The sequence below is a fragment of the Calypte anna genome, chromosome 1 (genome assembly GCF_003957555.1).
Source record: "Calypte anna isolate BGI_N300 chromosome 1, bCalAnn1_v1.p, whole genome shotgun sequence".
NCBI classification, from domain to species: Eukaryota; Metazoa; Chordata; class Aves; order Apodiformes; family Trochilidae; genus Calypte; species Calypte anna.
Genome location: NC_044244.1, coordinates 3,853,533 through 3,867,813, shown reverse-complemented (window position 1 = coordinate 3,867,813; position 14,281 = coordinate 3,853,533). Strand labels below are relative to the sequence as shown.

General features: G+C 44.7%; 1 protein-coding gene across 1 annotated transcript in view; it reads left to right on the top strand.

The window, feature by feature from the left end:
* Window positions 1-324: 324 nt before the first annotated feature.
* The window catches only part of PRKCQ (protein kinase C theta), a 65,605-nt gene continuing 51,648 nt past the window's right edge, over window positions 325-14,281 (top strand). Inside the window, exon 1 of the mRNA XM_030459675.1 lies at window positions 325-637. The gene's annotated coding sequence lies outside the window, so the exon portion shown is untranslated. The remainder of the gene's footprint in view (window positions 638-14,281) is intronic.

The following is a 14,281-nucleotide window of genomic DNA, read 5'->3' as shown; positions in this document are numbered from 1 at the left end:
CATATCCTAATTATTTCATTCTTTTTGGTGAGCATTCCTTTGCAGCCACAGTTTCCCAGCCTCCAAAAGTGCGTTCCGCCCACCCAGCCCCCACAGAGAGGGTCCCTCGCAGGACTCGGTGTCCCCTTCCCACATCCCGGGTACCGGGGCCCCTTTTTGGGGACAAACACGGCAGAGAGGTCGGGGAGGAGAGGGGGGGGGGTGGAGAAGGGAGGCAGCGGGTGGTGCCGAGGAGGAGGAGGAAGAGGAGGCGGGGGCAGCCCCGTAGGGGCGGGGGCGGCTGTGGCGGGGAGCACTGAGCTGAGCCGACCCGAACCGAGCCGAGCAGATCCGAACTGGGCTAAACCGAACCGAGCAGAGCTGTAAGGGGATCAAGCCGTGCCAACACCGAGCTGAGCAGAGCCGAACTGAACCGGGCTGTGCCGAGCTGAGCTGGATTGCACCAAATTACACTGAACCGAGCCGAGCTGAACTAAACGGAACCGGATTGAGCCGAGCCCAAACGAGCCGAGCCGAATTGAACTGAACCAGGTTAAACCGAGCTGAGCCAAACCCAGCTGTACTCAACCGAGCTGAACCGGGCAGAGAAGAGCCAAGCCGAGCTGAGCTGCGCAAATCTGCGCTGCGCGGGCAGTAGGTAGTGCGCGGAGCGGAGCGGAGGGGGTTGCGCGGGCAAGGGCTGGCGGGGCATCCCACTGAGAACCGTGGGGAATGGGTGAGACCCCCGGGTGAGATTCAGAGGGTGAGACCCCCGGGTGAGACCCCTGGGCGCAGGCAGTGCGTGGGGAGGGCTGCGCGGTGCGCGCAGTCTGTGCGCGGGCAGGAGGTGCCGCGGGGACAGCAACAGCTTTTCTTTTCCTTTTCCTTTTCCTTTTCCTTTTCCTTTTCCTTTTCCTTTTCCTTTTCCTTTTCCTTTTCCTTTTCCTTTTCCTTTCCCTTTCCCTTTCCTTTTTCCTTTCCCTTTCCCTTTCCCTTTCCCTTTCCCTTTCCCTTTCCCTTTCCCTTTCCCTTTCCCTTTTCCTTTTCCTTTTCCTTTCCTTTCCTTTCCTTTCCTTTCCTTTCCTTTCCTTTCCTTTCCTTTCCTTTCCTTTCCTTTCCTTTTTCCTCTCCCCTTTTTCAATTTATCTCTCAATTTATCTTCTTTCCCTTTTTCTTTTATTTTTCTTTTTCTTTTTTCTTCCTCAGTCAGGTGTTAAGTTTTCAGGTTCTACATCTGATGCCTTTTGTGAGTGGTCGTGCTTTCATATTCACATTTTCCTGCCATTAAAAATGTGGTGTTTTCTCTCATGGGCCTTCATACAATACAAAGAAAAGGGAGATGAGGAAGAGGAAAAAAAAAAAAAAAAAAAAAAAAAAAGGAGAAAAAGCAGCAAAAACTGACTATAACCAAAATGTTATTCAACACAGTAAATCAACTGAGGAAAATATAGAAGGAAAATACAAAATACTTTCCTCTCCTAGGCTCTGTGATCTTTTATAGGTGTTTCATGCTTACAGCTGTGACAGACAGATAGAAGTTTAGTTTTAGAGGAGATGCTGGATCTCAGAAGCTGTGTATATGTATATAATATGTGTATATAATTTTAGGATTGAATCTCTAACAGTCGATGAAGTTGTGCTGTGAACAGTTTAAAAGCAGATTTGAGCAGTTAAGAGAAAGGAACTGCCTGCATCCATCCTCTGCTGTGTAGGGTTGTGAGCTGTGCTTCTTGTGAAGGAGAGAACCCAAAAACTCAGAAATTCAGCCTGGCTGCTTGGGCTTGAGGCTTGGGTTATGTTCCCTGCATGCACACTGAATGGTAAGGAAGTTTTAAGCTCTTGGGTGTACTTGGATGCTTTTTAATGAACCTTTTAAATTGTAACCACAATGCAACTAACTTCTTGGCTGTGCTTTTCTCTGGTCTCCAGTAATGGGATACTTTGCAGGGATGGGAAGCTTCTTAGGGGCTCTTTTTAACTTCCACCCATGAAACAACAGCGGCAAAGAAAATGACTCAGGCAGCTGAAAGCCACTGAATTGAGTCGTGGTAAATAAGAAGATTATTTAGTGGGGTTACTAGGGCAGGAAGAGATAAAGTTTCACTGAACTTTGCTGTTAAAAAAAAAAAAAAAAGGCAAGGGGGAGGGAGAAGCAGAACTATTTGTGGTGAGCAGGGCAATGTTCTGACTTTTGCATTACTGAACAACTAATTCTTGAGGTCCTGGAAAAAAAAAAAGAAAAAAAGGTCTGTTTTTTCTTTTTACATTTTTATCCTTTTTTATTTTTATTATTATTTTTTTTAATTAAAAACCCCACATCCTAGTTGAGGCCATCAGGCCTTTTTTGAGTTTCTGGGGAATGTAGTTTAGGATCTGAGTCAAGGGACCAGCAAGAAGCGCCTGCTCCAGGTTGTGGTGGAGCAAGGCTGGAGGTATCAGATGGCCTCCCAAAACTGCTGCTTTCCTGGAACTCACAAACCTTCCAATGCTTGATGACAGAGTTGACTCTGGATCCCAGTGTGGGCTCTGGGTTGTTGTCTGCATCTGTTTTTTTGGTATCTAGGCTGAACACGAGACTTTGACATCCACTATCCTTCCCTTGCCCAAGCTTCCTGAATCGTGCTGAATCCCTCATTTTTCTCACATCCCTTTTTGTCCAAGGCCTCTGAGGACACCTGATGAATGAAGCAAGTCATGCTCAACCTGGGTTTCTGGGTTGGAATACTCCCCACTTTAAGATGATGCCACAGCTGGGTTGACATAGACCATGCAGAATTTAGTTAAACTTTTTCCCCACCTCCATCTGTCCTTTGGGATTTTTTTTCAAAGCTTTATTGAAGATTCAGATCCTTCTAAATTTCCACTCTCCACCTCAGCAGCCTGGTTTTGTAATCACACTGCTACACTAGGTAAAACTTGTCTTTTTTTGTTTTTCTTTCACTCCAAGGAGAGCTGTAAGCAGAGCTCATTGCCAGGGTGGGGAGCTAACTAATTATTTTTTTTTCTGCCTCAAGTGGCTTTCCTTTCAAAGAAAGCCACTCAGTGTACTCTCAGAGCTTCCCATGGATACAGTGTGTGCCTCACTGTCAGGGTGCAGGGAATCAAAGGCTTAGAGGGTGAGATGAGGAAGGAGGGATGGAGGGAAGGAGACCCCCAGTGCTTAGCATCCCAGCATGACAAGTTTTTTTTTCCTTCTCCTTGGGATCTCTCCCGGGTTAGGATCTCTCTGTAAATCCTCCCACACTGTTCTGAAGAAGATGCTACGGTGAATATAACTTCTCTTGGCAATTTTTTATTCTCTCATCATCTGGGTTTAATTGCAAAGAGGTCTGCAGGAGCTCAGGGAGGAGGTGAAGGACTGACCACCTTTTAGGGCTGTGTATAGAGGGCTGCTCTGTAGGAGCTGCTTTTGGCTTTTTATCTATATGCTTGTGTCTCTAAGGTAGAAACACTTGGCTGCAAATTCTACTGTTGCTTCCTGCTGTGCTGAGGCCAGGGTTTGTATAAGCAGAGCATTGTTCTTTAAAAAAAAAAAAAATTAATTCTTAAATAGGAAAGGAAGAGAAAGTTAATACCATAGTATGAAGATCCAAAATCTGTGTGTATGAAATAATCTGTTGGATCAGCCAGAGCCTTGATCTTGCAGTCACAGGTACCTCCAGCTCAGTATGCATGCAGAGTTCCTCACATGCTGCCTGCCCATTCTCACATAGAAATGTTCTCCAGTTCAGGTCAGGATTGGCATCAGAAGGCAATTTGTGAACTCACTGTGACAATTATTTCCATTCCACGGGGTTGTTCTCTCTTTGCATCCTGCCCAGAGCATCTGACTCCTGCTTTCAGGCCTGGCTGGAAGGAAATCATGGGCAAAGACATCCTAACCTGCAAACCTTTCCCTGTAACCAATTTTAAAATGCTTTTTGTCTCGTTGCTTGTTTGCATTAATTCTGTCATTTAGGAGACCCGCTGGAGATTTTTAATTTGTCATCACCAAACAAATCCCATACAGAACATTATTTGACTTTGGTAATGCATGTGGAACAAATCCAGCTTGCTTTTCAAGTTGCTCACAGCTGCTTTAGCAATGTTTGATTCCTCTGTCTTGTCTCACACCTTGCAGCAATACCACTGCCTTCGGAGCAGCTTGCTTGGGCAGAATTGTGCCATCCCATTTTGGGATATAATTTATGTCCTGTTGTGTGTAAGAACATTTTCCTGTGTGTGTGTGTGTGTGCCTGCTCTTTTGGGGCAGAAATGCTGAATGAAAGGAGTGTACAGTTGTGTAGGATTTACCCAAGGAGGGATGAAAAGGAAATGGTGCAGCTTTCATCTAAAATTGTTTTGCTCACCATGGTGCTGTGTGTGTGGTGTGGCTATAGGGTTCAGTTTCCTCTCAGATTATTTTTTTTATTCTAATCTGAGTTGTGAAGAGTCTGGAGATTTACAGATGATGTGCTCCAGATAAGGTTTTTCTGGTTTTTGGAAATGGGCAATTCCACACCACATTCAAGCTGGTTTGGGCCAAAGTGCTTCTGAGTCATCAGCTACCTGTGTTATTATGTCTTTTAATTTGCTTGATCATAGAATCATAGCATTGGCTGGGTTGGAAGGGACCTCAGAGATCATCAAGTCCAACCCTTGAATCACCGTTGCAGTTGCTAGACTATGGCACTCAGTGCCACATCCAGTCTCTTTTGAAATATCTCCAGGGACGGAGAATCCACTACTTCCCTGGGCAGCCCATTCCAATGCCTGATCACTCTCTCCAGAAAGAAATTCTTTCTCATCTCCAACCTAAACCTCCCCTGGTACAACTTGAGACCATGCCCTCTTGTCTTGCTGAGAGTTGCCTGGGAAAAGAGCCCAACCCCCCCCTGGCTCCAACCTCCTTTCAGGGAGTTGTAGAGAGTGATGAGGTCTCCCCTGAGCCTCCTCTTCTCCAGGCTGAACACCCCCAGCTCCCTCAGCCCTTCCTCATAGGATCTGTGCTTGAGTCCCTTCACCAGCCCAGTTGCCTCCTTTGGAGCTGCTCCAGCACCTCAATCTCCTTCCTAAACTGAGGGGCCCAGAACTGGACACAGGACTCAAGCTGTGGCCTCACCAGAGCTGAGCACAGGGGCAGAATCCCTTCCCTGGACCTGCTGGCCACGCTGTTCCTGATGCAGGCCAGGATGCCATTGGCCTTCTTGGCCATTCCTTCAAAAAACTGTATTCCCTTTTCCTTCTTGTTAAGCACAAATATCCCACTCCAGGAGTTACAACGATATATTTAGAGCATCTGCATAGGAAATACCAGCCCTAAAAGACAAAAAAGCCTTTTCCAATTAATAAAGGAGCGAGAACACGGACATTGGTTCCATTGCTCCTGTGACTTCTCTTGCATTTACTGAACTTGTCATTTCATCAGGGGAGTGAGGGGAATCTTAATGTTGAGACCATTTTAGGGCATCCTCACCCAACCAGGTCAGTGGGGAGGGAAGGCCTGGTGGGTCCAGGTCATCACCTTGTGCTGGATCCTATTTTCCTGCTTGTCCAAGTGTTCAAACCTACACGGGTTTGACTGACACTTTGTCACTAAGCTTTTGAGGACACGGCCTGAATGTCATCCTAAACCTGGCTGTAAAATGGGTAAAACTTCCAATCTTTGCATATAGGGTATGGAGAAAGCTCAGCCCTGCCTGGTAGATGCTTGCAGACACAGATGGGTGTCTCAGCCAGCAGAACACCTGACAAGCTTCTGGATATCCACAAACCAGGCCAGGGACTTCACTGAGCAGTGTTCCTGGGGCTGTGTGTAGACTTCAAACAAAGAGCAGAAAACACCATTCTGCCCCATTTGGTCACCCAGGTCACTCCTGTCCTTCCATCAGGAGTTCTCTGTTTCTCCAGGAGCAGAAGAGACTCTCTATGGAGCAACTGCATCTTTCATGGCATAGGTTCTTGATTTGCATCTCTTCAGTAATGCCTGATGAATACCTGGGTTTAGAAAAAGCAAAAAGCCCTGCATCTTATTCCCAGTGACTGCAAACTAGAAAATCAGCAGGAGAAATTCTAATGTTTTCTTTTGTTGTTGTCTATTTTCACAAGAAATATATATTTATTGAAATATTGCTGCCCTGAAATCATCTCCAAACAAAGTCACTTTACAGTGATGAAGAATTCAGTTTTCATCCAGGGTTGCCAGACCATGAACAGTTCAAAGGAACAAACTCGATGTGACATCAGAGAGAGATGATTGGAACACCTTCCTTGGTATGTGAAAGTCTTCAAAAGTGGCAATAAAAACCTTCCTGTACTTAGCACATGGTAATTAGCAGCAAGCATGAGAATAGTGGGGCTGTCTCCGTGATTCAGGTGCTTTGGTGGAATTATTTTGGTCCATAGCAAAAATGTTGTGATTCTGAATGCTGTTATTGTGTATAGGAATTTGTTATATTGTTCCTACATAGGAATATAGTTAGAGATGGTGTGTGCCTTTCCATTTTTGGAGCTTCCAAGATATACCATGACCTCATATGTGGTGCAGAAAGGTGTCAGCTCCATCCCCAGTGTCCCTGGCAGTAGTGTTCATGGAAGATGGAGTCATGTGGATGAACCTGAATGACAGCAAGAATTAGAATATGAGGGAACCTTTTTATAGTTACCCTTTGGCAGAAGTGGATCACTGAGAGGAGGAGGTAGGGCAGACCTCAGACAAATCACACCAGCAATCTGGGGCAGGAAAAACCCTGTCTGTGTAGACAGACAGCCTGAGAAGAAAGCTCGGGTTACAATGAGGTGGGTAGAAGATAGATCTGTATATGGTGAGAGATGGGTGTGGGGGCTGGTTAGTACATTTCTCCCTGCTGCAGAACATTGAAGCTTTAAGCTTGAGATTCGCATGTGGTCAGGTCTAGCTCACTGTACAGAAGTTTTCTTGAAGCTTTGGATCTTTCCTTGGCTTTGTTAGCAACAAGTCTGGGTGTGAGGATTCATGCTTTCATACCTCACCAGAACATGGAACACAAGAGCATCCTTATTCCTTGCTCCTTGTAAAGAGACACTTCCAGAAAGTGTCATGGGACAGTTACCTCCTGATAGGTGATATCCAAGGAATAAGAAGACTGTTTATTCTTCATGGGAAGGAGGCCTTATAGCTCCAGAATCAGAATGCACAATAATGTGCCTGTTCCTCAAACTCCCATCTTATGGGCAATATGGAGCCACTGTTTACTTTCAGGGTTGAAGGTGAGGTCTTCAGAGATCCAGGGAAATTTAGTGAACCCATATGTTCCAGTACTTAAAACACGGGCAACAAAGAAGATGGAGACTCCCTATTTACAAGGAGTCCCATGGATAAGACAAGGGGCAATGGGCACAAGTTGCTCCTGGGGAGATTCTGATAGAACACAAGAGGAAAAAATTTCACTCTGAGGCCAGTCAGACATTGGAATGGTTACCCAGAGGAAGTGGTGGATTCCTCCACTTTGGAAAGTTCTAAGTCTCAGCTCAACAGGGTGCTGAGACATCTCACATAAAGAATAATAGTCAAAGGGTTGTACCAGATGTTCCTTGAGGTCTCTTCCAACCTGACATTCTGTGATTCTGAGATTCTGTCTTCCATAGCACAAATCAAATCCCAGTCCCAGCTAATGGAATGATGCCTGGGCATGTTGCCCCTACTGATATTTCTTTTTCTTAATGGACCATCCCTGGTGATGAGCAAAGGATTGGGAGCTGCTGCCTGCTGGGCAGGATGCACAGCTCCAGCTGATTGCTGGTGTGAGCCCCTGGATGGGCTCCTGAGAGCCAGAATGTCCTGTGCTTTATTTTTTATACCATTTAAGTATCAGCACAGTCCCAGGTCTGGTTGTGGCCTCTGGAGCTCTCTAGAATACTTTGAGTAATAGTCTATGATAGGGATTGTTCCCTGTAGACAGGATGGACAAGGATCTTCCCAGGAAGGGAAATACAACAAAGAGATGGATGTACCTCTCAGGACCAGAGAAGGAAGCTTGATCCACTCAAGGTGGGACTTCCCAAGATGAAACTGCCTAGTCTGGGGTTTGTAGGATCTTCATGACCATCATGGGGCAGAAAGAGGATATGTCCTTGCCGTTAGGAAGGAATCCAGAAAGGAATTATCCTTTTATGCTGTATATACCAACTTTTGGACCCCAGCAGAGAAGGTAGAGAAGAAATGGCTCTCCCTGGTCATGGACTTGATAAGTTTAAGACATTTGAAAGACCCAGTAACAGTATAGCAGACAACTTATAATCCAAATAATAGCTTAAAGTCAAACACAGATTCCTCTCCTGTTGGCACATTTGGATGTTTCATTGCAGGGCAACCCCCCATCCAGGAAAGGAAGTGCAGTCCCTCTTATGTCATTGGACCACACATTTTCTGGAAAAGCCAATAAACCCAGTACCTGGCAGTACTGTAAATGCACATATTTGCTGAGAGTGTGGATTTAGTGTAGCTCATCTTGGGGACACAGGAATCAAGGGGATATAATCTCAGAGCACACTGGCTGCAAGGCTCTGCTTGACTTTTTGTTTTACTAAATTATTCCATCTTTTTGTTGTCGAGAAGAACCCCTCTAAAAAATGGACTCAGAGCTTTGGACTGACAGGAAGGGTTTCCTTGGGTTTGGTAGGTGCACATTTTGTCCGTCTCTGTCCTCAGGGATGGGGTAACCCAACACTTTGGACCCAGTTCTGTCCTTGGGACTGAACATGCAGCAGCAGCAGCCTCACTGGGAGCTGAATGGCTCTGTCTGAGAGGCCAAATTTAGCCTGTAACCTCAATAAACTGCCCAGGTATGTAGGCTTAATTTTAGTTTTTAATAAAAAAAATAAAAAAAAATAAAACCAAAAAACAATGAAAACAAAAAAATCTGACAAACAAAACAAAAAAAAAGAAAATAGAAGAAAAAAAAAAAAAGAAAGCAGTGCTAGTGGCAGCAGGATTTTCTGCAAACACAAACATCTAAGGATGGAGAAACATGCAGGCTTGTTGCAGCTTTTGATTCTTGTTAGTTTTTTAACAACCCCAAGATTTTATAAAGAGCAGATAACAATCTATAGGGATACTCAGGGACACCAGCAACAGGGTAGTTGTCACATTAAGGAAGAGGCCAAGTCTTGGGGTCAGCATAAATCCCCATGAATTTTGCTCCAGGCTTCTGCCAGTGCATTGGGAACAGAATTTTCTATATTGTTTCCAAACTAAAGTTGCATATGGTTAATTTTTCACTTGAATCCAAGCCTTTTCTTCTGAGGAATTTTTTTTTCCCATGTGGTCATTTGATTTTGCTGGGGAGTTTCTATGTGCTGGTGAACCCGCTCCTCTTCTGATGTAAAATCAGCAGAAGTCAGGGATATCTGCAGTGGGAGAAGAAAACAGAGTGAAAGAGGAGGCATTTTGGGTCTGATATGTTGAGAACAGAAAGAGCAGCTGAGGCTTACAGAGATTTGTTCTGGCTTGTGAGTGGGATTTAGACAAGGTCATACCCTGCTTACCCATGGAAACCAGAGAGACAAATGCTGCTGTGGGAGTCCCTGTTATTTGTCTTGAAGGACTGTGCTCATGTTGAGGGATGAATTTACCCAGGTTTTCTCCTCCCACCCCTGCAGTAACACTTGATATTTATGATTTGATTAATAATATTGGTGAAATAGTAAAGGTGCATCCTCCAGCTTCTTCTGGGCCCCTCAGTTCAGGAAGGAGATTGAGGTGCTGGAGCAGGTCCAAAGGAGGCAAATGGGCTGGTGAAGGGACTGGAGCACAGATCCTGTGAGGAGAGGCTGAGGGAGCTGGGGGTGTTCAGGCTGGAGAAGAGGAGGCTCAGGGGAGACCTCATCACTCTCTACAACTCCCTGAAAGGAGGTTGGAGCCAGGGGGGGTTGGGCTCTTTTCCCAGGCAACTCTCAGCAAGACAAGAGGGCAGGGTCTCAAGTTGTGCCAGGGGAGGTTTAGGTTAGATATTAGAAAGAATTTCTATACGGAGAGGGTGATCAGACATTGGAATGGGCTGCCCAGGGAAGTAGTGGATTCTCCGTCCCTGGAGCTATTTCCAAAGAGCCTGGATGTGGCACTGAGTGCCATGGGCTGGGAACTGCAGTGGGAGTGGATCAAGGGTTGGACTTGATGATCTCTGAGGTCCCTTCCAACCCAGACGTTTCTATTCTATGATTCTGTTTTCAGCTCCCCATCCCCTCCTCCTCCTTGTGCAAGGGGAGGGAGTTTGTCAGAGCAACTACAGACACTGCTGTTAAAACATTTGAGCAAATAAGGTAGAGAAAGACTCTTGAAAAAAATGTTGTTTCTCCCTGTTCATCCCCCCTGTCAAAGCCAAGCAGTTCTCTGCAATGGATCTTCAGGTGAAATTGGGATGAATCGTGCTTTTACCAAATCTCATCACTAGGAAATTTGATTATACAGCTTATGTCAGTTTTTCCTGTTCCTAATTCTTAGCATTGTCCTTCTGCCTTATTTAGACTCTAGATTCAAACTCTGTAGGTGGTGAAAGAAAGGCTTCAGTGACTTTTGGTCTATTTTACTAAGGCAAACTTGTTGACCATCATGTTCTAATTAACCTCACTCTGCAGTGCAAGTGGTATCAGTTCATTTGGGTCTCAATGCAAAGACCCACATAAGCTGATCTCTGGATTTTTTTAACTGCTGGTAAGTGAAAAATCACAGCTGGGAGAATCCCCTCTTGTCTCAGAAGTCTATAAGCCAGAGAGACATCTCCACCTGAACTTGCTGCCTGGTCTCTCTTGGCTGTAGGGCAAAAAGGGCATTTGACCCATTTTAGTCAGCTACATGGAGATAATGGAAATGGAAAACCCAGCAGGTCTCTTTCCTTCTGTTTTTTATGGATGGAGACAGGGGTCAATAGTCCATATACAGATGTACATGGAGTAAGTAGCAGAGTGAACTTCTAAAGCTTGGTACCAGGAATCCCAGCTGTATATTGGTTTATTTGGGCAAAGAGGGGAGGGAATGGGACCTCCTGTGTGTCAGGATCAATGGATGGATCCATGTCTCTCTGGGAGAAGTTGCCATGGGGTGGTTCCTGGGCCTGTGGTCCTTTTGGGGCAGTAGAACATTGCCGGTAGAAGCATCACCAGCTACAACCCCACACACTCATGGACCTCTCTTGTTTATCACTCAGAGGCTGATGAAGAGTGAGCAGAAAACATTGGCATGAGAGAGGAGGACCTCGTGTATTTGAATGAGCCCACAGTAGATGTGAGCCCATGAATTCAGCCTTTCCAGGAATGCCACATGTGCTCCCTGAAGTCCTAGGAGCCACCAATATTTCTCTTCAGGGTGCAGGTCCCACTTGCATGGGCCCTCTGGATCTGCAGAGCTATTTTAGACAGATGCTATGCTGTCACCTCAGAAAAAGGGATTTTTTCCCTTTGGAGCTGGTGAGGAAGGGGTGATAACTGCTCATAACCTTGGTTATCTCCAAAGCAAAGCACTGCCTTGATTCCTTTGGTCAATCCATCCTTTTCTGATGGAAAGGATGCTCCTCTCTCTGAAATAAAGAATCTCCCATTGCATCTGTGGCTGTAACTCACACCCTGGTACAGAGGTGACACAGCTTTTGAGCCTGCTTGAGATTTGGTGATTGCACCAGAGCTACCTGAATTGCACCTGAATATCTAAATGGGGAACTCAGCTTTTCTTTGGCCTTGGTGTGTGTAGGAGGGAGGAGATGAACCCATGGAGGTTTGCTCAAGCAGCCAGGAGGTAAATGAGTTTTGTCAGTGTTTTGTGTCACATTCTTCCACTGTGTGTCCTGTACCCACCCAGTCAGGGAGATAACTAAAGGCAGAGGCACAGAAAGAAACTGGTGGACATAGAAGGTCTCAGAGAATTGGTGTGTGCTAAATGTAGAGGAAAGATTTCTTCAAATCAGACAGAACTGGAGGGTGATGAATTGATCTGAGGCTCTGATGCTGAGAATAGGACATGAAACTGTAACTGGGAAGAAGGCTTTCAGCCTAGCTGGAGCCAGAAGTTCCTCATTTAAATGTGGGTATAGTTTTAAATGGAGCTTTGGTCTGGCTGAGGAAGTGGGATTGATACATCAGAGTTTATTTGAGGAGGAGGCTGGAGTCTTAAGACATTGGGAGTGGCAAAGACATAGATGATGATGTTGTGATGATGTTAACATCTGTAGAAGGTAGCCCTGAGATAAATGGAAATAAAAAACCAAAGCAAACAAAAAAATTAACCTTCACTGAGCATCATTTTGGTGAAGTCATGGAAGCAAAGACTGATGGAGCAGAGGATGAAGGCAGAAGCTGCAGATCTGCCAGCTTCTGCAGTGCAGAAGAACCATTTCTGCTTTTCAGGTGTTCAAAACCAAACATGAAAGTGCAAGGGTGCAGGGCAGGCTGAATTATCTAAAATATCTGTGGTGGTGTTCAGTGTAAAGTGAGAGCTGAGCCAGGTGGCCAGGGAGGGTGGATGTTTCTGCATCACTGGGAAGGAGAAGACAGCTGAGGGCTGTGGACCAGATCTGGGCTCATGTGCCTAAAATGATGTTATTTGGCATTATTTTTGTCTAATCTGCTGTGCCTAGTAGGAAATGTTCAGTGTTGGCAAGGAACAAGGAGAAAACACTCATTCTCCTTAAATAGTAGGGCAAACTCTGGAGAAAAATGGGACAATCCTAGGAGTTATTCTCCTGCAACACATCTCCAAAGTCCTTTGTTTCAGACAGAATTAAGGTGTGGATAATCAGGATGGGCTCCAGTCACAATTCAAGGCTCCTGTGTGACAAACTTGTCCATGTTTTTGAGGGACATGGTGGTAACACCAAGTTGACAAGAAGCTTCATGCCTAACAGATGGCAGCACACAAATCAAGGATGCTGTAGACATCGTCTGCCAGGAGGCAGAGAGTTGAGGAAAATGCTCTTTTCCAGCCCAATATTTTCATGATTCTAGGTCCAAATATTTTTTATCAGATTTCCTGATTAAATAAAGGCATGAAATACTTCTACCAGATTAGCCAGAGGCTTGAAGCAGTGCCTGCAGAAGGAAGGATGCTGATGTCCCATTATGGTCCTGTTCTTCTCCTGGGTTTTGGTTTTTTTTAAGGGAAAAAAAGGAAACAATAGATGCAGATCTAGCATCAAGGATTTCAGTGCATTAACAATCATCCTGATAAAAGATGGTGAAATCATTGTGTAAAAAACCAAGCCAACCAACCAACAAAAACAAACCCAACAAACAAAAAACCCCAAACCAAACAAAACCCACCAAAAAACAAAAAACACACAAAAAACCCCACAAGCAAACAAACAAACAAACAAGAAACCTAAAAATCCAAACAACCAACCATACAAAAATGAAACCCAAGAAGTCTGTGAAACTGCCAAAATCTTACACACATAGAGGAAGCAAACAAGAAACCAAAGGAAAGGAGATACTGTAGCTACATCTCAGTTCAAGATATTTTTATTTCATGACATGGAAATGCTCTTTGAAAACATTTTGTGTGCAGTGTTTGAAAAACTGGGTGCTGTTACCTCAAATCTGTCCTTGTGTTTGTTAGAAAGTAACTAAAACCTGAAAGAGAAGTGAGTATTAAAAGTTCTAAATAAGTACAGGGGGGATAATTCTTTTTCAAACATTCCTTTTGAGTTTGTGTGGCCCAAGTGTTGCAGAAATTGAGTGATACTGGACATTAAATTAACCAGAAGATCTCCAGGAAAATAAGAAAGTGAAACCAACAGGTTGTTTTTAATAATCTGAACCTAAAAGGGAAAGAAATGCACAAAAAAGAAAAAAGTCTTTTCAAGGGAGAGTAAACTGAATAGTTGTACATGTTTCAGGGTGCAAGTTGACTTTGTTTCAGGACCACAGATGACAAATGAAGAAAAAAGGGTTTTGAGCACCTTTAGAAATGGGACCTGGAGGGATTTATTCTCAATAGAGATCTAATGGGTCTGCTCTGATTCTGTTCCCTGTCTGCAGAAATAACAAGGTTTTAGCTCTACAGAGGGAGAGAAATTCAGGTGATCTACTGGGAAACAAAAGGCATAGCTGAAGGATTCTCCTTTTGATGGGAGAGGTTGGCTCCTTTTAGATGAGCAAAGTAAGAAGAGCTGAGGAGTATCCCTGGGATTCCCTAAACCCTCTTTTATTTTTTTTTCTAGAGGACTTCCAGAGCAGGTGGCCCTGGCCAGGCAGGATTTTTGGGGCCCCAACCAGGTGTATTTCACCATCATTTCAAGATATCACAGCTGCTAGACAGAAATACACCAACCAGGTGTATTTCACCATCATTTCAAGC